Below are 23,864 nucleotides of genomic sequence, written 5' to 3' on the forward strand. Positions count from 1 at the left end.
GTATGTTTGTGGTATTCTCTGTATTTTCTGAATTTGAATATTGGCCTGCCTTTCTAGATTGGGGAAGTTCTCCTGGATAATATCCTGAAAAGTGTTTTCCAACTTGGTTTCATTCTCCCAGTCAGTTTCAGGTACACCAATCAGACATAGATTTGGTCTTTTCACATAGTCCCATATTTCTTGGAGGCTTTGTTTGTTTCTTTTTACTCTTTTTTCTCTAAACTTCTCTTCTCACTTCAATTCATTCATTTGATCTTCAATTGCTGATACCCTTTCTTCCACTTGACTGAATTGGCTACTGAAGCTTGTGCATGTGTCACGTAGTTCTCGTGTCATGGTTTTCAGCTCTGTCAGGTCATTTACGTCTTCTCTACTCTGTTTATTCTAGTTAGCCATTCATCTAATCTTTTTTCAAGGGTTTTAGCTTCTTTGTGATGGGTTCAAACTCAAACATCCTCCTTTAGCTCGGAGAAGTTTGTTATTACCATTCGTCTGAAGCCTTCTTCTCTCAACTTGTCAAAATCATTCTCTGTCCAGCTTTGTTCCATTGCTGGCAAGGAGCTGCATTCCTTGGAGGAGACGAGGTGCTCTGATTTTTAGAATTTTCAGCTTTTCTGCTCTGGTTTCTCCCCATCTTTGTGTTTTTATCTACCTTTGGTCTTTGATGATGGTGACGTACAGATGGGATTTTGGTGTGTATGTCCTTTCTGTTTGTTAGTTTTCCTTCTAGCAGTCAGAACTGTCACCTGCAGGTCTGTTGGAGTTTGCTGGAGGTCCACTCCCAACCCTGTTTGCCTGGGTATCACCAGTGGAGGTTGCAGAACAGCAAATATTGCAGAACGCCAAATGTTGCTGCCTGATCCTTCCTCTGGAAGCTTAGTCTCAGAGAGGCACCCAGCTGTATGAGGTGTCAGTCGGCACCTACTGAGAGGTGTCTCCCAGTTAGGCTACTCGGGGTCAGGGAGCCACTTGAGGAGGCAGTCTGTCTGTTTTCAGATCTCAAACTCTGTGCTGGGAGAACCACTGCTCTCTTCAAAGCTGTCAAACAGGGATGTTTAAATCTGTAGAAGTTTCTGCTGCCTTTTGTTCAGCTATGCCCTGCCCCCAAAGGTGGAGTCTACAGAGGCAGGCGGGCCTCCTTGAGCTGCAGTGGGGTCCACCCAGTTCGAGCTTCCTGGTGGCTTTTTTTTACCTACTCAACCCTCAGCAATGATAGATGCCCCTCCCCCAGCCTCACTGCTGCCTTGCGGTTTGATCTCAGACTGCTGTGCTAGCACTGAGCGATGTTCCATGGGCATGGGACCCTCCGAGCCAGGTGTGGGATATAATCTCCTGGTGTGCTGTTTGCTAAGACCATTGGAATAGCGCAGTATTAGGGTGGGAGTGTTCCGATTTTCCAGGTACCATCTGTCATGGCTTCCCTTGGTTAGGAAAGGGAATTCCCTGACCCCTTGCACTTCCCGAGTGAGGCAATGCCCCACCCTGCTTCAACTCACACTCCATGGGCTGTACCCACTGACCGAGAAGCCCCAGTGAGTTGAACCTGGTACCTCAGTTGGAAATGCAGAAATCACCTGTCTTCTGTGTCGCTCATGCTGGGAGCTGTAGACTGGAGCTGTTCCTATTCGGCCATCTTGGAACCTCTCTTAAGCTTTATTTTTAAATATTTACTGAGTAGATTAATATTATAGAAGAGGAAACATATTGGGTATGAATAACACAGTGGAATTTGGAAGATGCTTACCTTGGTGTATACATACATGATGTAGCCCAGCTATTTAAATCTTGTCCTGAACCTCAGTAGTTCTTGGGTCCATCTCAAATATTAGTTATTTTGATCTCGGTATTTTTTCTACAAAATAAATGCAAGTGAAGTCAGCTCATCTCTGCTGGTGGTCTTTCCAGATGTAGTAGCCCTTGATTTACTATAGGTTTGAAAGTTACATATGATATTTATACCCTACATTAGCAAAACTCATTCGTTTTCTTGCATAATCTGCAGGATAGAGTTCTTGTACAATTAAAATAATTTAGACTTGAAAGTCTTTGCAACTTATGTATTAAGCATAAGGGAGGAAGAAAGCTGAAGATATTTGAAGATGGTCATGAAAAGTAAGGAGGCCAGAGGTGTGAGTTACTGAAGAGGAAGCTGTTATTACCATGGCTAGGAGTACAAGGTTAAAGCTAGGGTGAGCCAAAAGAGCCACCTTCAATTTATATTCTGTAGGTTTTACATTATACTCTTCTTAGTCTAAAGAAGGTCTCAAGGAATAATAATAGCAAATATTACTGTGTACTATGTGCCAAGCGTCTTTCATGGGAACCATTCCCCACTTCACAGATCAAGATACTGAGGCATAGATAGGTGAAATAAGCTATCAGAGATCACACAAATTAATGGATTCACAATTAGAACTTAGGCTATTAATTCTATATCTTGTATTGGCAACCTCTACATTTTGATTATGAAGAAGCATTTTCATGTTAGCTTCTCTTCTCAGTGCTCCTTACATGAGGGTTATCCTGTTAACAACTTCTTATCATTTCTGTCTTAAATCTTTAATTTTAGTTTTACTGTAATATCCTTTTCTGCTTGTTTACCAGCTCACTTCCTTTTTCTTATTTGGTGACCATCAGGGAGAAGGTGTGGCCCTTCTTGGTCATAGGAGGGAGTGTGATCTGACACCAGAGGACTTCATATAACATTGCAGCATTAACATCTTCACTGGCAGGTTCATGGACTTTCCCCCTCCTGAATGGTAATGTATCTTCTTATCTGAATCAAGGATGCAGATATAATCTTACATAATCCTTTTTCTTTAGCTTTGTTCCCTATTTGGATTATCAAGGGTTAAATTTTATTATGGGAATGCAGTAAAAAAACTTACAAAGTCTTTGGAATTGTACAACTTCTGGAAAAAACATAATATATGCCTTAAGATTGACTTCTTTAGCACACTGATAATCGAGACAGATGCTGGTTCTGTCCAAGGGCAGAGGCTGCTCCCTGAATACACTTTTGATCAAGACCTAAAATATTTCACATAGCCCACCTACATTCTGAGGAATGCAGACCGATTATTCAAAATTTATATGCTAGGAAAAAGGAAATAACACTCTGAAGCTTCTAATGAGAGTGTGTACAGTGATCCATCTGTAAATAAGGCTTGTGTACTGTATAATCATTTGGATTTGGAAGGAAAAGAAGGATTATTTACAGGCCTTTCTTGCAGATGGTGCATGGCCCTCATGGGGAAATATTTGCATGCCACTCAGGTTATAACTTCATTGGGTCCACATTTTCATGACAGTAAGTGTTGAGCCATCTGAAAGCTCTGATTAAAACCATAACAAATTCTTTTAGAAAAAAGTATACTGTCACATCCACTTGATGATTTCCTTTTATTGGCGGTAAAGCTTAACAAACCTGGAGACATGTTCATTTTATTACCTACTTCCCTCCCTTTTGAGAATTTTCTTAGTAAAGATTGTGTTCTTTATTTGCAGCATTTTAACAACTTGAAATGAACGATGCCTCATGTCTCTGCAGGGTAGATATAGCTCTAACTCTCCGAAGCTGCTGAGAATATTGAAACCTAGGGGTGCCTTTTGAAAGACATAAATTTGGGCCCTGAAGTCGTAGTGGGGAGATGGGATAGGAGAAGGTCCTATAATCTTAAGTGGAAAGACTTGCAGTGTGGAAATTGCATCCCAAAAGGAAGTTGAAGAAAAGGAGAAACTTTTGTGGTAGAAAGATATCTGGGTTGGTGGTTAAGGTTCTGCTGTAATTAGTTGTGAGAAAGTCAGCCAGTTACTCTCTGTGAACCCTACTTTTTAAAAAATAATAATAATCTGCCTATTTCAGAAGTTTGATGCAAGAACCAAGTAGAATCGTTCTTTGTGAATCAAGTATTGAAACATATTCTCATTAAAGTGTGTGCATGGGATTGTGCTAAGCACTGCAGGGGGCGAGATACAAATAATACTTAGAATCTCATCTCAAGCTAGTAAGGCAATAAAATAAGCACCTCAATAAATAGAACTAGTAAATTGCAAAATCAGTAATTTGGAGAGTGGTTTTCACCACTTGAGACATGGTGTCTCTAGAGCAGTGGCTCTCAAATCTGGCTGTTCATTAGAATTACCTGGGAGCTTTAAAAACAAATAATTGTCTAGGCCTCAGCCCCAGAAATTTTGACTTAATTAGTTGGAGATGACTCACCTTCCACTTTCCCCTACATTATCATTTTTAAAAATGTGCTTTACATGTGTTTTATTTGCATCAGAATTGCTTAAAGGGTTTATTAAACCTCAGATTGTTAGGCCCCACTCCTGTACATTATGATTCACTAGGTCTGAGGGCGGGGGCAAGAATGAGCATTTCTCACAAGTTCTGTGATGCTGATTGTCTGCAGATCATACTTCAGAGTCAGTGCATTCATTTCATTTTCCTGTTAATGCTGTGTATGCAATACACATATATATTTTTTCAGGCTGAAGGAAGCAGGTGGACACAAAAGTCCATTCTTTGGTACAATTTTATAGTTGAGAAAGTCAACACTGTGTGGCCAAATGAACACAACTGCATTTGATCAAAGAGATAGTTGGCTGACAGAAACAAATTTCTTCATACAAAGGTTGGTCGCTTGCAAATGTGCTAGTCTGAAATTATCCTCTAAGAAAGAAGACATTATTTAGGGGATACCTGGTAAGCAATAACATGTTCAACAAAAGCACATTTTAAAAGAAAATTTTAGATTTGGAAGGAAATTCAGATTCCTTTTCTTCGTAAATATCTTTCTAAGCAACAGAATGAATGATTCACCTTTCCAAATCCTTGGGTATCAGAATAGCTGAAGCAACATAGCATAATTTTCAGAAATAGACCCCTATTAAAGTTTCACAGCCCATGTAAGATGCCAGTAAGAAAATGTGCAAAATTGATCATCACATCTTTATTACTTATAGAGGCATAGAAGGGCACTCAAGGTTGATTTGAGTATTAAAATGTATGAATTGTCTATTTCCTGAAGAGTGTAAATCCTAAATGTCCATGAACATCAATTATAGGAGACTCTAGGGCTTCAGTCACCTTAAATTAGGAAAATGAGAAATTTACCTTGTCAATTTCTTCCTTAGGGTGTACAGATGAGAACTGAGGCTTTGTAGGTGTATAGATGGAATAACATTCAGTGACTGGGAAGAGCTCAAACTGTTCTATTTTATCACTTTTTTATCATAAATATATTTTATAATATAAGAGAATAGGCTCTTTGCCAGGGCATCCTTTGCTCTTGTTATACCCCACCAATCACAGATTGACTGGGAAAAAGGGTGTTTTAAATATCTACTAAAGTCAAAGGAAAATTTCAGTAGAAAGTTTATATCGAATAAACTTTTTTATGCATAAAAAATAAAAAGCAGCAGTGTGTGAACTTGTCCTTACAGTGGAATAGATAAAAACTAAGCAAGTTTTCATAGACTTCTGTTGTTGCATCTAGAGTTGGACAGGTGAAATATCCACAGTCTTTGTTGACCTGAATCAAGCTCAGAGTGACAGTGTTTAAGGTAAGAATATTAAGGAAGACTGCAGATGGCTTAATAGGATAGAAATGGAGATCTAAATTACAAAGCAGGCATTATACTATGGATTATATAGCCAATAATGTTCAGAAAGGCTTTTATAAGGATACACTTAAAATAAGACAGTAAGAGCATTATATAAATTATAAAACAAATACTAAGGTGGTATCGAAGGATTGTTCAAATTTTATGTCTATCAAGTTTATAATGGAAAGGAACTTGCTACACCTAAGTTCTGTTTTTAAATAGGGACTTAAAACACTTGTAAACTTCTTTCTCAGAGCTGGATGGACCCTTACATTGAGTTAAATGAGTTGACGTAGTGGTAGTACATGTGAAGTTTGGTACTCCTGAGTATTTAGGTTGGTGCAAAAGTAATTGCAGTTTTACCATGAGTTTTAATACATCTTTATTCTGGAGTCTTTGAGGCACCGTTCTCATCTGCATCTCTTTTTATGTCCCCTTGTTGTTGTCCAACATACAGGCTGCTCTTCTTTCATGGGGTCATTCCCTTTTCTCTGAGTCCACACTCTTCTTCAGTTATTACAACATAACTTTAGCAACAACTTTGCTGTTAATGATTCCTGAACTTTATATTTCAGACCCAGATCACTTTCTTCAACCTAAAAGTACAACTGCTGCCTGTATAGCGCTTGGTTAGCTCTGTTTTGTGAGCACCTGAATTCAATGTCATAACACTTAAAGCTTGTTATGTCTTCTGCGTTTCCTGTTTTGATTACGGGTGGCATGATTCTTGCTGCTCAAACCAAAACTTGTAAACCTTTTTAAAGGACTGTCCCTCCTCCACCTCCTTCAAATGGCCATTAGCTTCTGTTAGATTCCACTCAAATATATCTTGGAGTTGTTATCAGTATTTTTCTTTAAAAATGTTAATTTTGTTAAATTTTAAAAAGACAGAAAAGTTCAAAGAAGAAAAATAACAATTATTAAAAATAACAATAACAATAAAAAGGACAATTATCTTCTTCCCATTCTTACCACTTCCACCACTACCATCCTGGTTCCATCATCCTTCACCTGAATTATTCCAATATCACCGCTTCTGCTTTCTGTTTCTACCTTGCTTCTTTGTGGTCTAGTCTCCATACAGCAGACAGAGCAGCACAGGCAGAGACTTTAAGGCAGGATGTATTTGGCATCTTTCCAGACCACAAAAAGGGTCCAAAGGGATGGTGGTAGGAGATGAGGTCAGAGGAGTTGGGGGGTTAGGATGGAGAGAGTGGAACAGTTGTAAAGGACCCTATAGACCATTGTAAGCAGTTTGGTTTTTTTGTCTGGGTGAGACAAGAAGTGGTGAGAGGATTTTTAAACAGGGAATAATTTGACCTGACTTATATTTTTGTATTTTTTTCAAGTAACTATAAACAACAACAACAAAAAAGATACAAGAAACGGTGACTGAAATTATTTCCTATAGTGCCTTTTGGCTATCAAAGAAGAATGTAAATAAAAAATATAGTTAAACAGAGATCCTCAGTAAGTGGAATAAAGCAATGCTCAACTTAGATTAGGGGATACTTTTAAAGCAAAGCCATTTCCATTGTCCTGTAATGTGCAATAATGTCAGACTATGAAAGACACTAACCACCTAAAGTTTATGACAAATGGAAAATTAGGATAAAGGTTTATTTCTTTCAATTTAAAAGTTCTTGTAGCTTTGATGACACTATTGAATGTTTGTCTATCAAATGGTAAGTGAACTTCATTTACAACATCTCACCTAGATCAGTGCTAACAGATATTATTGTACCATGTAATTAGATAAAAACTAAAAAAGACTGAGAAAGCATTCATAGAACATCAATAAAAATATGATTTATTTATATTATTTACATAAAAAGGCTAGGCCAAGAACACATATTAGAATAAAATTGTCTTTCCCAAAGGAAAATGAATAGACCTGTTTTTTGTTGTCTTAATATGATTAATGTAGTAAAAATTAGCCTAAGAGTTTGAGTTATAAATTTTGATTGCCATGTAGATTAAACTAGTAATTTCCAAACTTAATTCAAATTCTCAAATCTTTTGGATTATGAAGACATAGCCTCAGATCAAAGTGGGTAAATATTTTGATTAAGCAGTTACTCTAATAATATCTTAAGCAATTTTCTCCAAATAGTATAGAACAATATTTGAGACTCTTATTTTTGTTTTTTATAATATACTGTCTTAAGTGATCCACTCAACACTATAACTCAGGAACATTTCTTTTTAAACATCATTTTGGGCTACCTTTAGAATAAAACAAGGCAAGACAGATGCATAAGTTCACTTCCTTGTCATGTTTTGGCTGTGAAATAATGTGCTGCTTGATATTCAACCCACTATTTACATTTCAATCTTCGGGATCCCGTAAGACTCAACATTGACTCTCATTTCTCTAGGATTTTCTCATGCTAGTTCTAGAAAATAATTTACAGTAGGAGTTTCTGCCGACTAATAACTGCACTGTCAGTAGCAGATAGCATGAAGATGATCTGGCAAGTCTTTAAGTAGCCTACATTGGTCGTGTAGTAAAATGCCATTTGGTGCCATTCAAGTAAATTTTTATTTGAAGAGCTGATTTTTCAACACTTTGTCCATTCACTTTACTAGTTTAGTGCTACTTCTGCCTATTGTCAAAAGGGTCCCTTGCTTTTTTATGTCGGTATGTTCAATTTACTGAATAGTTTTTGGCTTGTAATTTAACCATTTTTGGAAATAAAAAAATAATATCTCCCTGTAGAAACAATATGAAACTAAGGAAACTCACTGGGCCTTAAAAAGTTTCCTCGATCCTCAACTTTGTGTTCCCAGATGGATGTCACATTACTCATCCTGAATGTGTCGTTAACTTCTCGAATCTGATTTATATATCTGTGGAAGTTGGGCATGTTCCCACTGCTACTGTGAATAGTAAGTTTTGAAAATTTAGCCAATAGCATCAAGCTGTTTGGTTATATAAGCAAGGATAAAAAGATACTTTGAAACAAATAAGCTATTTTATTATCACATTAAATATGTATGTTGTAACATAAAATATCTCAAAGTTTTACAATGTACATACACAAGGCTCTGAAGATGTCTCTTTATAGTACAGAACCTCATAAACTGTTTATGTGACCAGGAATATCCATCTTCCCTTTGTGGTCTGGGGAGATAACTGAGTGTAAGGCCGTGTATAATGCAAACAGTTCTTTCCTCAAGGCATTGCTCTCTGAAATAGTTCATTCTAATGGCTACTCTCATTTATGTAGTCACTGTACTTTTTTTGATGGATTGTGATGACGCTGAGAGATGCTCTGAGAAAGATAAGACACTGTGGCAGAGTAGTTTAACAAGTGTAGAAACTTCCTCTGCATCACAGAATGGATGCTGGATTCAGGCTATGATTCCGTGTTCAGATAAATCTGCATGTTTTGATTGATTTGTCCAATGGAACTGAAAAATTACCCCCATCCCCACACATTAAAAACAAAAAGCTCACCTTTTAAAAGAGTTATGTCTAGAAATACTGCTTTCTTTGTGTGTTTATATAGAACCTTGGCCTACCAAGGATATCAAACACTGTTTTTGTTTCTTTACAGCAATCTATGCATAAAAATGTTTTATAGGCATTTTAATTTATAGATCAGGTAAAATTTGACTCATCAACAGTTCAATAATGCTACTTTTAATTGGGCTTAAACTAAAAATTTTAGTTATAGATAATGGGAATAGGTAAACAGTATCATAAATTGCTTATGTCACCTTATTTCCTGCTACTACTTGTTGCAAGTTATAACTACATGAAAGAGGACAATGTCTATCTGTCTGATTTTGCTAAACCACTGGAAAAGGGTTAAATAGAATGAAAGTCATCACTTTCTCCTGAAAGTTGGATTCATTCTAATCATTTGATGAGTCGAATTCTATGATCATTCGTAGGTGGAGGTAAAGCAAGAATATAAACTGGAAAAAGAAAAAAAGAATACTGGATCCCATGTGTAAGAAAACACTCAAGAGAAAAATATTTATCTATTGATGCTTTTTCTAAATAATTTCTGACAACAATTTAACCAATTACTTACCTCCTTCCCTGGACCCCAGCCGCAGCAACATAGTTGACTAAAGTTGAACAATTGTTTTGCTAAATAAACATTGTTAAAAAGTTAATGTTGGAGAAAAAAAGAAGTCACTCCAGTCAATTTCAATACTTTTATATACATATAAATGCATTTATAAACAATATATAGCATTGTTTTTTCTGTGCTTTGAATGTACAAAAAAGCATACATAACTTATTTTTCATCAGTATTGTATTAAGATTTGTGCTTGTCGATGTAGATTACTTTTAATCTTTCTCAAATGAAAAACAATATTTTTAAAGAGTTAGTGCTGCTTTTCTGGAAATGAGATGCCAAAATTCCTATCTCATTCTAACAGTAACTGTCTCATCGTCTCTATAATAAAATAATTGCTCAGTTCAGTCAACTCATTGGGGAAAACAGTCAAACTATTTCAAAAAAGCAGATAAAAACCTGCAGCAGGCCTTGACATTCTGTACAAAGAACAAATCTGGGCCCCTCCTGCAGTTCCCACTTCTCCAGGACCCTGAGTTCTCTTGATCTTCTAACTTCCTACTGAGGCTTCATCACTCAGTATCTGTCATTGGTCTAATCTGTTCCTTTTCCTTCTTTGCCCAACATTGCGGTTTAGATTTACTTTACAACCTCATCACCATGGCGAGAGTGTTTCCTGTTCTGTCCTGTAATCTGGGACTCAGAGGAGGCCCAGAAACTCCTGGGCTTCTCCTGCTTCTGCTATTCCCACCCCTTTCCCTCTTTGAATTCGTAGCCAAATATATAAGTACCAGTGACAGTTTTGCAATAATTGATGCCAAGGTTCTTTGGATGTGGAAATCTTAATATTTCTCTCTTATCAATTCCTCAATTGGCAGTAACTTCGAGTGAGCATTTTTGCATGTGAAAATCAAACCAAGAGAAAGAAAGAAGCAGATAAATGAGATGTGTGTAAAGTACCTAACACAGTACTTATCATGTGGAAAACTCTCAACAAATGGAAGTTATGAGGATCTAAATATAATTAAATGGTAGAGCTTGTTTTCAAGTTTTGCTTATTTTTATATGTAGAGCTTGGATTTAAAAATCAGGAAATTTCTTTTGTTTAGGCTAATAAAGAACAGGGAACTGCTTTTTTACTCACTGCTCTTTTTTTCCTTATTATTGGAAGTGATCCAGAGGCCTAAGAGTATTTCCATGCCAAGTTCAAGAAGACAGAGGGAAGAGAGGAGTGAGAGGCAGGGCACGAAGTGGGGAACGAATTGACTCTGTACCTGCAAATGCCTAGCAGGTCCCATGGAGATGAAAGTCACTGATGACAGCTGCTGTATAGAAAAGAGAAAAAATTGTTGGACAAAGGACAGGGAAAATTTGTTCTTGATTTCTTTTAAAAAATGTATGAGAGATGGAAAATATGCTGTAAATATAATACTTTAACTCATATTCTATGGCTTATTTTTTAAAGAACAAATATTATCTGGAGCTAAGTATAAAAAAAGAATTCATTTTCATAACTATCACAAAATTTTGTTATAATTGCATACTTTCCGAGTGACCTTTAAGATATGATAATGTTTGAAGTTGGCTTTCCCACTGGATGAGCTGCAATTGTAAGGCAACAGTTATAATAGCTCAGGTCACAGGTGGAATAATTGAATGTCATTAACAATGACATTTGATTATGTTTCTTCATTTTTTCAGATTATATGTCAAGTTCCATGTGAAATGAGAGACCATGGGGATTCATTATTGCTGGAGTTGATGGTATTACAGTTTTACAACCATCTAATAAATTAGCATTTAATACTGAGAGATTTCATCTTAAACTTAGAGGATTGCTTTGTTTTAAAGAAGATCTTTGCAAGGAGAAGCAACGGAAATCAGTCAGAAAATGCAGGAGATAAAAATCCTATCCAAGAAAATGGATCTTGGATCTTTGCATTCACTTGATTTGTCAGAATATTATTCTGTGCTAAAAAATAAAAAGGATTAAATATTAAAAATCACTGAGCTGCAATTCTCTTGAGTTCACCAATTTTGTACTCCTCTGTTTCCAGTTTCTTTTCACATACTTCATTCTCCGTCCTGATTAACCTTGTTCTTTTTGAGCTCATTTCTGATACCAAAATAATTCATAAACATAAAGTTCTATAAGACTAAGAATTCTCTTAGAAGTACAGATTCGCATGAACATCAAAGAAAAAAAATCACATTTTCCCCCCATTTGGTTTAATTATTATTTTATTAGGTCAGGCATGACTTAGGTTAGAACCTTTGTGGTGTTTCTTTTGTTTTGTTTTGTTTTTAAATTCCATTTAGTTAAATATTGACACAATATTTTTGGAATTCTGTATATTTTGACTTTTCCATTAACCTAGGTCTATTTTGGAGGAGGGAAGGGGGTAGGTCATCATTTCTATTTAAAATTGGAATCAGTTGCAAATGGCTAGAGTATGTGTATGTATCTCTCTCTCTGTGTGTGTGTGTATGTATGCGCATGTGTTTGTGTGTGAGCATGTTTTCATGTGTGTGTTGGCATTGAGTATACCAACAACTGGCTATAATGAGGGTTTGTAGTTCATCCTTAATGAAATGTACATGATTTCTAACTTTATAGAGGTAATTATAGAGTACTTGGCATTATTGTTAAATCTATTTCTTTAATATAGAACAATGCATTTCTCAATTCTTTACTAGTAATTCGTTTCCTTTAGGAAAAAATAAAGGACAGAAATTAGTGTCATCAAAGGTGCAGATGAATATATAATGTGACATTTTACATTTTATTTATCGACATTTAGTCCTCTGAAAAGTGTCTAGGCCTGATTAATTTGCTATTAAATGAAAAATGGGCTGTTTTCAAAATAGCTACAACATTGTAGTGCACTGACATGACTTCATGCTTGTCTTATCAACAGCAAGAGATATTAGGAGGATTCATAATGCACATGGAAATGTCGACTATGGTACTCTGATGTTTCAGTGAATGTTTGCTACTTGAATCATTGTTCAGTGGTTGCTTTTAGTTCAGGATGACATCTTTAACACATTTGATAAAAGCTCCTTGTGGTTGTTTGGGGGCTGTGGGGTTTGATACATTTGGAATACTTGTCTGGTCATCCACATCTTTTATTTTTATGGCAAGTAGATTAGATTCAGGGCCATTATTACTCTGCCACTACATTCAAATCAGTTAATTATGTTGTTTTCAAAATAATTTTAAAAGATAATATAAAGTTAGTTATGTTTATAGCTATATGAAGCCATGCTTTCAAGCATGTTGCTGTTTGATCCTGAGTGACTAACACCAAATAAAAGTGAAGGTGATTCTGAAGTAAAAGCATAATAGGTGTTATGAGTGGCCTAGGTGGCTACTTGGTAGATGCCTCTGAAACATTCACATCTGTGTCAGTGGGCATTTTTGAAGCAGCTGAAGGCTGGGATGGCATGATCAGAATATGTACTACAGTTGTACACTTTGGTGGCGGGAACATTGTTGTCTTCTTCGATATTTCTATAGCCCAACAGATATTAAGATGTAGAAGCCATTATATATGTTTAGAATGTTTTGAATTTTTTTCATTTGAAATCCTATTTTTTTAACAATTCAGGGAGAAGGGGAGAAAAACATTGACAAACTAAAGGAGTGACACTTGATCCAAATATTGGTTATATATATGGTGTTTTAGGCATATGTAATATATAGTTTTCTGTAAATGAACATTTATTGTACAAATCTTTCCTTGTGAAGGTAAAGTAATAGATCTATTTGAAACAAAAACATGTTTAACATTTTGCCACAGTTTCTTTCAATTTATCTAATTTGTGGCAGCACCATTTGAACGTAAGTTGCAGATATCATGAACTTCCACCTGTAAATACTTTAACATCTGACTTATATACCATAATATCATTGTCATACCTTGGATGATAAATAACTCAACAATATTATCTAATATACATTTATATGCACATTTTTGTAATTGTCCCCAGAATGCTTTTGAGAGCTGAAGCAAATGTTTTCATATATTTTGTCAAGTGAATCAAGTTCTGATATCAAAATGTCATAATTATATTTTCTTGAATAGTCACTGGCCATTGAATAGGGTTGAGTTTCCATGGCCCCAAGCTGCCAACTGAACCCACTAGAGTAATTTGCTGGAATGAGAAATGCTAACTGCCAAAACTAAAGAATGTTAATCAGCAACCAGGCTGACCATGATTTCCAACGTGCTAATCACTTGGAAAAATTGCCTCTCCTTGGCTCAGTCTATAGATAATTACTAATTGAAAAGCAGCTAGAATGAGAAGGTATATTAGCATGTTAATAGGTCTTTGTGCCCAAAGGCTTTGGATTATAAATTATGAAGACTGCATTAGCCAGATGGGCAGGATTAATTAGCATGCTAGTATTACCTGGTATCCTATGGTGGTTGAGAGTAAACAGTGACCATAATCATTTCAGCATAGTTTGCTATTAAATTGCTTGCTTTTGGTAGCTAGGAATAGAGTTTTATTCTGTAGTTAGAACACTAACCAAGAATCAGTAATTCTGGATGCTAATAGCTAGCAAAGCATTTAGTCCTTTTGTGCTTTGGCTAAAATCAATCTTCCTGTGCTCGATTTCCATCTCTAATAAATGAGAGCTTTATGACAGAGAAAAAAGAACTAGCACTGGAATATTAGAATATAAGAGGCTTATATTCTAATCTTGATATTGGAGAACTCATTTAATCTCTTCATGCCTCAGTTTCCTCATCTGTAACATAAAGAGGCTTAACTAGAAATTCTTTAACATCCTTTCCCGCTTTGAGATTTTATGGAACAATGTAGACTCTTGCCCAGTAACAGATCTGGAGAGGAGAAATAGGCTAAAAGCCAATAGGTTTCACAAGAGCAACTGAAACCAATATTTCAAATGAAGCTAATACCTATAAAGAAACATACCAAGGATGACCTTATATTTCGCAAATCATGCAGACTGCCTTATTGACTTCCTATCTGGATACCTTCCAAGGTAAGTAGGTGATTGTTTTGTTTATTCTTTTCTAGAACTGACTCATACACAGGTACTGGAAGAATCCTGGGAGTGGAAAAAGATTCCAATCTCAGCTCATCAGGGAGCATTGAATGCTCTCTTAAGCTCAATAGGAAGAAGTGAGGCTACTTTCAGGTTTCTCTATCCCAATGGCTTCAATTGTACTAAGGTAAAAACTATTTGACAGAGTATAATTTTTCTGCAATTGTGACATGAACAGTCCAGTTTGTGTCAAAAGAATACTTCCCTCAATGAGTATGTGGTTTTCATTAGAGATATTTCTAATATTAAACATAATAACTAACATTTAATGAGCACTTACTATTTGACATAGAACTAAGTGCTTTCCAAGGATTATTATTATTATTATGAATCCTCACAAATATTATGACATTGGATTCTCAATAGCCTCACCTAATAGACACTCAACTAAGGTAAGGGAAAGAGCTGGGATTTTAACCCCGGGGCATGCTCTGTTTTTTTCTGGTGCTGTGTCTCAAGTTACAGAGGCTTGAAGTCTTTTCTAAGTAATACCTACAGCTCCTTGTCTCCCAGAAGAGACCTGTTATTTAGGGAATCCTTAAAGCTTTTGTCTTCCCTGCTTGTGACTACTTCTATTGCTTGTAGCATATTCCTCAGCAACTTCTTGGTTTTCTGGGCAGAGTGTTGGAAATTATGTGGTAGGATGGATTTAAGAGTTGGAGGGTTGGTTACTGATATGATTTGGCTCTGTGTCCCCATCCAAATCTCACCTTGAATTGTAATCCCCAGGTATTGAGGGAGGGACCAGCTAGGAGGTAATTGGATCAAGGTGGTGGTTTCCCCCATGCTATTCTCATGATAGTGATTGAGTTCTCAAGAGAGCTGATGGTTTTATAAGGGGGGGGTGGGGGGGCGGCTCTTCCCCCTTCACTTCCTCACTCCCTCCTGCCATCTTGTGAAGAAGGTATCTGCTTCCCCTTCGCCTTCCACCATGGTTGTAAATTTCTTGTAAGAGGCCTCCCCAGCCATGCAGAACTGTGAGTCAATTAAACCTCTTTCCTTTATAAATTACCCAGTCTCAGATGGTATTCTACAGCAATGTGAAAACTGACTAATACTGTTACCAAGGTGTATTCTAGTTCGGAGCATCTTCAACCCACCTGCCACTCATAGCATAGATTTGGGTTGTGATAAGCAGTACTTTAGTGCTGGCAGTTAGCCTCATTTCAGCGTGATGCCCCTCACCTGTCACTTTGACGGTTAACATTTAGTTGGTGGAATTGATAAAGCATGTTACAAAATAAGGTGTGTTGACGTGTTAACTTCTATAGAAAGTCACAATGAGAAAAGAGACATCTCTGCTTATGACCTTTGTTTGGTCAGAAGCTCAACGCCATCCTCCTGCCATGTATTGCTGGCTGCCCAGAGTACCTTTCCCTCCACCTGTTTGAACAATGACTCACTAGGCAGCATGACACTTAAGTAGCAGAACTCCGTTAAGGTTTCAGTTTTAAAGACTTTTTTCTTCTCAATCAAAATTTAATCATCTAAAAGACTGAAGGAAACTTAAGAATTATATTTAAAGAACTATTTTGATATTATATTAGTGGTATGTCTATAAAATACACAGTACTGAACTGTTCATTTTCAAAGTGCCCTGGGATCTGACCCCAAAATGGCTCTGCTTCCATTGCTCTATAACACTGATAACCTGATTAATTATTAGTGGTAATAATAATACTAATAATTAACATTTATCAAATATCTCCTGTGTGTCAGGCACTGAGCCAACTATTTCACAGGTGTTATGTCCACTATGTCACTCAACCTTCTAACAACCTGATTAAATACTAATATTATCCTCATTTTTAAAAACAGAATTTCTTTTTGAAAGAAAACCAAATTATCAAAGCACTATACACACATGCTGAACACTGAAGAACTTTCAGTGAAAAGCACCCTTTCATGCTGCTGCTCTCTACCCTGAGTTCCACCCCCATCCCCAGAAGAAACCCTCTTAATTATTTCTAATTCTTTGGGTATTTATCTTCAAAGCTCTAGATATATGCTAATACTTCTGCTTAATGAATTTACTTGACTCTCTCTCGCACCATTCCGTTTATATGAAATGTCCAGAATATGCAAATCCAGAGACAGAAAGCAGATTCCTGGTTGCCAGGGGGCTGGGATGTGGGGGAATGAAGAGTGACTGCCTGTCTACTCAATGGGTGTGAGGTTCCTTTTAGAGGAGATGAAAATGCTCTAAAATTAGATAATGGCAATGGTTATACAACATTGTGAATGCACTAAAAGCTACTGAATTGTACTATTTTAAATGGTTAAAATAGTGAATTTTATGTGATGTCAATTTTTCTTCCATAAAACATGAGATGTCTGTCTGGTTAGAAAGTCACCTACATTACTGTTTTACTTATCAATGTTTCATGTTTATGTTTTTATTTTTAATTCTTTTCACCCTGTTTTTATTTTTATTCATTTTTCACCTGATTTTTAACCACAAAGCAACAAATAAATGTCAGTGCTATTTTTAAATTTAATGTATGTGTTTATAACTAAAACATAATTGTACATATTTTGGGGTACAATGTGATGTTTCAATGCATGTATACATAGTATAATAATCAAATCAGAGTGATTATTATACCCATCACTATAAACATTTATTTCTTTGTGATGACAACATTCAAAATCTTCTCACTACCTTGAAATATACACTACATTGTTATTTGCTATAGTCACCCTACTGTGTAATAGAACACCAATACTTATTTCTCCTGTCTAACTGTAACTTTGTACCAGTTGGCCAGCCTCTCCTGGTATTCCTTCCTGCTTTTCCTCATCAACCACTGGTAACCATTATTCTCTCTCTGTCTATGAAATCAATTTTTTTAGATTCCACATAAGAGTGAGATCATGTGGTTTTGTCTTTCTGTGTCTGGCTTATTTCACTAACACAGTTACCTCCAGGTTCATTCATGTTGCCACAGATGACAGGATTTCATTCTGTTTTATGATTGAATAGTATTTCTTTTTAGGGTTGAGGAAATCGAGGTAAAAGAGGCCGACTTTCCAAGATCACATAAATAGTAAACCTTGGATTTAATCCTATGTAGTCTAACTCCACAGACCACACATGTAACCGCTCTTCAACACTTCCCTCCAAGGTATCAATTTCGGTGGCTGGAATTATGTATGTGAAAAAGCAATTAGACCTTTGAATAATCTTTCAGTTGTCTAGAGACAGAAAATTCCTCTCATACATGTGAACTTTTACTTTAAAAATGCTATTGCATTATAACACCATGATCACCCAAATTATCATTAGACATTATATGCCTTACTACGCATGCAAATAGGAGCGTACTAACGATTGAAGAAATGCTATTAGGGATTTACGAAAGTAGAACCAATCCAGTTTGGTGCATGAAGGGTTACAATAGCTTTTTGCTGATGCATCTTTAAAAATGTGATTTTGGAATTAAGCAGTTCCCGGTTACTGTTAGATTTATGCATGACCCTTGACTGCTAATAGTATGAGCCAACTGTATTCTATTAGTGATCTTAACAGCAAAGCGAGGATGTACAATTGATTGCTGGTGTTGATTTATATGTCTAATAAGCAGCTGGAAGTAAAGCATCTCTGTTTCCGTTTCCAAAAATGATAGAAATGGCTTGCTTTTATCATTGCTAAGAAACAGTGGGTGAGAAGAGATTCGCCCTTCCTTCCCAGAGCCAGTGAATCAGTGCTAGGAAATGATGTCAAATATCATCAAAGGCCCAATGTATTTAAGCAAGGAGGAGAAAATGGTGTCTCAGAAGGGGAATGTTTTTCTCAAAAGCTCCCAGTACCTTTGTTTTGATACTGGGACTGTTTTGTTGTCTGTTTCAATATTTTTGTTTAACATTCAGTAATTCAAGCAAACATTTATTCAGCATTAGACTCCTACAGTGAAACCACTGAGCTAGGTGTGGTGGGAACAACAACGGGTAATAAAGACATAGCTACTCTTGAGAAATTTATGTCGGATTGGCAGGCGAGGCGTACATACAACATGGAACTCCCAGGATTCTTTGATTCATGATAGAATTTAACCAAGGTCTGCACTCCAATGCAGATGACAAGTGCTAGGAGACTCTATAAACAGTTTTTCTTTTGCCATAATCATATAACATAGTTTCTGTCTTGATTTTCCCCACATTACCCAAAATACCTCCCCTCAGCACATCCGTTTTCAAACACAAATACTCCTTTTGAAATGCGTTTTTGGCATTTCTTTTTAATAGCATGGACATGGATGATGTTTGGGTCCACTTTTACTAGCTTTTGGACCTTCACTGAGTTATTTAATTTCATTAAGTCTCAGCTTTCTTATTTGTAAAATGAAGAAAATAATACTAGTTACCTCATACAGTTTTTATGTGAATTAGAAAAGATAGTGTAAGGCACTTAGCACATTGCCTAATACGTGATACTTAGTGATAGCTTTTATTATTACTACATTAAACAAATTGCTAAAAATAAAAAAAAAGATTACTTCTGACTCCCCAACTCAGCATCTGATATTGTTTTTGTGTGTTCCAGTCTTTGATCATATATGGAAATTCTTAAACATAGTTGCAATTTCTCCATTAACTCAAAACGTTGATCTTGCCGATGGCAAGGTTTTATCTAATGTACTTCCTCAGCCCTGTGTGCACAGTGGGAATTTAATAATTATTTGTTGACAAAGTAAGTCCTCTTGTGACTCTGTCTTCAGTTACCTATAGCTCTCTCCTGATTTTCTCAGACAAATTTCCTGAGGGGTTGCTTGCACCTTTGAACTCCCAGACATTTCATAAACTGAGATTGGCCTTTGGCATCCATCACTGTCCAAAGCAGCACTTATCGAAGTCATGGTCCCTTCCTTGTCCCTAATTCTGAAGGACAATTTCAGTCTTTACCTTTTTATTGACCTTGAAGGCACTTGGAGTGCTGTTAACTTTTCCCCCTCCTCCTGGAAATACACTCTCTGGGTTTTCCTGTCCTGTCTCTATCCCCTAGTTTTACCTTCTCCACTTTTACAGCCAAAGTGACTGTTATGAGTTAAATTTGTTCCTCCAAGATTTATATGTTGGAGTTCTAAGTCCCAGTAACTCAGAATGTGACTGTTCAGAGATAAGGTCTTTTTATTTATAAGATAATTTTGAGGTAATTTGGCTAAAACAAGGTCATTAGAGTGAGCCCTAATCCCCTGTGACTGGTGTTGCATTAGAAGAGGAGATTGGGACACAGACACAGGGAGAAGATGACTAGTCCCAGCGAAGGAGAGAGGTGCTGCTTTTCTTGGTACTTATGGCTCCTTCTGTCTGAAACACTTGCCCTCCCTCCTCCCCTTCCCCCACACCTTCTCTTGGTTAACTCTGTGGATCCTTCGGGTCTCAGTTTGGAGGTGCTTGGAGGGCTCTCCTGAGCTCTGGTGTGTTCTCATAATTCCCTATATTTACTTTTATCTGGTGCTTATTGCATGGCTATCATTGCCTGGCTAATTATTTGTATTTCCTTCCTGGGCCATAAACTCCTTGAAGGCAGGGAAAACATTCTCTTCACTTATATCCCTAGAGATGGACGGGATACCTGATGTACAGTAGGGTCTCGAGATTTGTTGGATGAATCAATGAGATTTTATTGCTTAGCAGAAGAAAAAATTATTTTCCTAATTGTGGTTGTGGTTTAATAACACAAAGACTTGGTTAAGAATACAAATGTTAAAGTTACTTTAATTCTGTAGATCTGCCTGATTTTGAAAATTGTCCATTACAGAAGAAACTTATTCTTGGTGCATAAATGTGCCACTTCCTCTACTTCTCTTGAAGATAAAATTCTCAGCCTCTGACACTTTTGTTCTGTGAAGTACCCACTGCTGCAAGAAAAATTCAAAACAGATAGCATGTACGTGTGGAAGATAATTTTATTGTCTTTCATTATATTTTATGCCTGTTTTTCATCTATGTAAAACCCAATTAGAAAAGAATCAGATATAAATGTGTTATTTTGGAAGCAATCAACTCGCCTTCTGAAACTACATAAATAAGAAAGCATTAGAGAAATGGGTCCAAAAAGAGTTTGGTTTTCATATGGTAAACTTAATTGTTATTCTTAGTATCTTGAAGAACCAGCAAACAACAATTGCTGACTTAGAACATATATGTTTTGTGTGTGTGCTGGTGAAAAGAGAGTGGGTGACTTTGTGCTTAAGACAACTCTAGAAGTGTCCTTTTGTGGATGCCAATTCTGCAAAACTATTTGGGACTCTGGATATGTAACTCTTTCAAAACGTGGGTATTAGAAGTTTGGCACTGCATGCCTTTCAGAGGAGAAGGCTCTGCTTTCGGTATAACTGCATGGCTCTAAAGAACGGCAATGAGCAAAGAATGAGAAATAATTTAATCCACTATTGATTAACATGTTTGTTGTTAAAAGCTAATTTTCTGTAACAGCAGAGATGCAGCCCAGGGTTTCTGGAGACTTAAAAATACCTCCAGGCACAGTCAATGTTTAAATTTTCTAAAGTATCCCACACACTGAAGAGATCTGTAAGCATCCAACTAAAGAGAATCAAAATTAGAACTTAGCAAAAATGTACAGATCACTGGTATATATTAAATTTTAATTAGAAAAATGGAGACTCCTACAAGTAAATTTCATTGTATTAGAGGTTATCTCACATTTTGTGAAGTAATAATAAAGAAAATCAGGGAAAACAAATCTTTTCAGTTTGAAATTAACAACAAAAACCAAAGAACCAACCTCTAAAAGCTCTTTTAAAAACTCTATTTTAAAAAAATATCTGCCTAGGTGAGTTTTTTTGATCCATCTTGTTGGCCATGCTTGACTGATGGATGGTACCTGTAAAAACTGACGCACTCTTTGGTGTATGCGTGTTCTCAGAGCAGAGTTGTATCAGGGCTCGATGCTAAAGCATGCTGTAGTTACTATTATCAAATGCTGAATCTCACTTTAGCTATTATAAAAGACTCCTAGTATTAAAACACTGGGTTTATAGATGATAGATGAAAAATGCATTTTTCAAACCATGGCCTTTGTGGTAGAACATGACTTGCTTACTACGGAAATATCTCCAGCTGCCTAGAAATGTTGCCTAGCAACCCCTGGAAACACAGAAAAGCTAATATCTCTGAGTTGCTTGTGAGTAAAGGGATTATTAAAAATATCAGTTAGAGAAAAAGGACTGCAAAGTTTGTTATTGGGCCTGACAACAACTGCTCCTTCCAAGTTTGACAGCGTCTTTGTGCCCTCTTTCTCATGGAATTTCAGATGTTTCTTATGTGTTTCGCATGAATTATCTAGTTTCTAAGTCTCAACAGTGCAGCAAAGAGGGTGACTTGTAGAGGTCATGCCTGTGCTGTCAGAGGACTCAGCCCCGTTCCCCCAGTCCTCAACTGGAAACTGTTCTTTGCCTTGGTGAGCAGCAGCCAGCCAGCCAGCCACGGCAGGTTTGATAGCTGTTGGCTTCCTTCAGACCCAGCAATTTCTGGGTGGCTGGGAACGATTTGTAGTTGCTGCTGCCCTGACTGTTCTGTTCATTGGCCAAGGCTGGGGCAGCTTGCTCTGGAAGAGCACCCTGAATACCCGTCCTCTGATCGGATGCCCTGGCTCTGCCCATAGACTCCACTGAAGGGATGGCACAAAGTCTCTTACCTCTACACCAGGCAGACCTGTGTTCTGTGTTGTAAGCAAAGTAAGACGGCAGACTAGGTTCAGGCTTGACTCTCTTCAAAGTCTCTGCTATTCTTTTTCTCACAGGATTCAAAAATTATTTAGTTGGGCAAATGCATTCTGTGTCTTAGTCAGTTTGGGCTGCTGTACAAAATACCATAAATTGGGTGGCTCATAAATAATAGAAATTTCTCATAGTTTTGGAGGCTGGGAATTTCAAGATCAAGGTGCTGGCAGAACCGATGTTTGTCTTCTGGTCCATAGAGGGTCACATTACTCTAAAACCTCTGTATGGTGACAGGGGTGAATGAGTTCCTTTGGTCTCGTTTATATAGGCACTAATCCTACTCTTGAGGGTAGAGCCTCCCAAAGGCCTCAGCTTCTAATACCTCCTGATACTATCACCTTGTGAATTAGGATTTCAACATGAATTTTTGGGGAAAACAAACATTCAGAATATAGCAATGGGTTCTTGATTCATGTGACAGAAAGTGAATCATTCTGAATTAAATAAGTGAGTGATATTCAAGCTGAAACTGATAATAGCTTTAAGTGTGAACATGGTTTCCTGGTCAGTCTTGAAAAGCCAATCTCCATCAGAATTCGAACTACTCTTAAGAACTGTAATAGCAATAGTAACCACCTCGTACTTCAAATTTCTACAATGTTATAGTCTATAGAATATTTGGACATTTGCATTCTCATGTGATCTAACTGCTTGCTTGCAAGGGTTACTGTTAGCTCCATTTTATAGCAGTAGAAGTTGATGTTCAAAGAGGTAAGATGACTTGTGACAGTAAAGGTAGAGAGATTCCAAACTCCGAAGCTTGGGCCAAGTCAACATCTTTGCTGTGGTTCCAACCACAGTCAGTACAGGACTTTTTGATGGATGCAGAACCAAGTGAGATAGTTTCTCCCACTAGCCCATTAGCAGGTGCTGCTAATGGGTTCCAATCCAGGGCTTTGATCTTGAACTTCTCAGCTACCAACAGGAGTAGTGTAAGCTCCATTTTTCTAGAAGTAGAAAGTGATATTCAAAGAGGTAAGATGACTTTTTCAACGTCATTAGTATGTCATTTCTTGAATTAGGGATTTCTGATTTCCAGGCCACTGTTATTGTTAGTAAGCATTTAAGATGAGGTTCACCTATCATAGAAAGTAGAGACTTGAACAGTGTAAAGATCCACAAATTGGAGGCGTGGACCTCCTTCCTATGGTAAAGCTAGATATGATCTACTTGACTTGCCCCAGTGACCCCATACCTTTCATGGAATGTGCACATATGCCATAGTGACCACCTTTCAGTCATAGCACGACTCCTGGGAACTGAAGCCTCCTTGCTCTAAACCCACCAATTAGAACTCCTTGAGGAACATCTGTTAGGGCAATGCCCTGAACCATATGAAAGACAGAGGTACCATAAGTCCCTCACTCTCTCTCTTGCTCCCTACCCACTGATTGA

The 23,864-nt window shown here is 37.0% G+C and overlaps 1 long non-coding RNA gene across 2 annotated transcripts; it reads left to right on the forward strand.

The window, feature by feature from the left end:
• The first annotated feature begins 2,679 nt into the window (after window positions 1–2,679).
• On the forward strand, window positions 2,680–11,506 carry LOC117070305. Of its 2 annotated transcripts, none has more exons than XR_004431863.1 (3): window positions 2,680–2,759; window positions 10,816–10,935; window positions 11,346–11,506. It is a non-coding gene; the product is annotated as an uncharacterized LOC117070305 (long non-coding RNA). The 2 variants fall into 2 exon arrangements; XR_004431864.1 differs by lacking the exon at window positions 2,680–2,759 and adding an exon at window positions 5,472–5,568.
• The last annotated feature ends 12,358 nt before the right edge of the window (window positions 11,507–23,864 follow it).

This window comes from Trachypithecus francoisi, unplaced genomic scaffold (genome assembly GCF_009764315.1).
Source record: "Trachypithecus francoisi isolate TF-2019V2 unplaced genomic scaffold, Tfra_2.0 Lachesis_group3, whole genome shotgun sequence".
NCBI lineage: Eukaryota > Metazoa > Chordata > Mammalia > Primates > Cercopithecidae > Trachypithecus > Trachypithecus francoisi.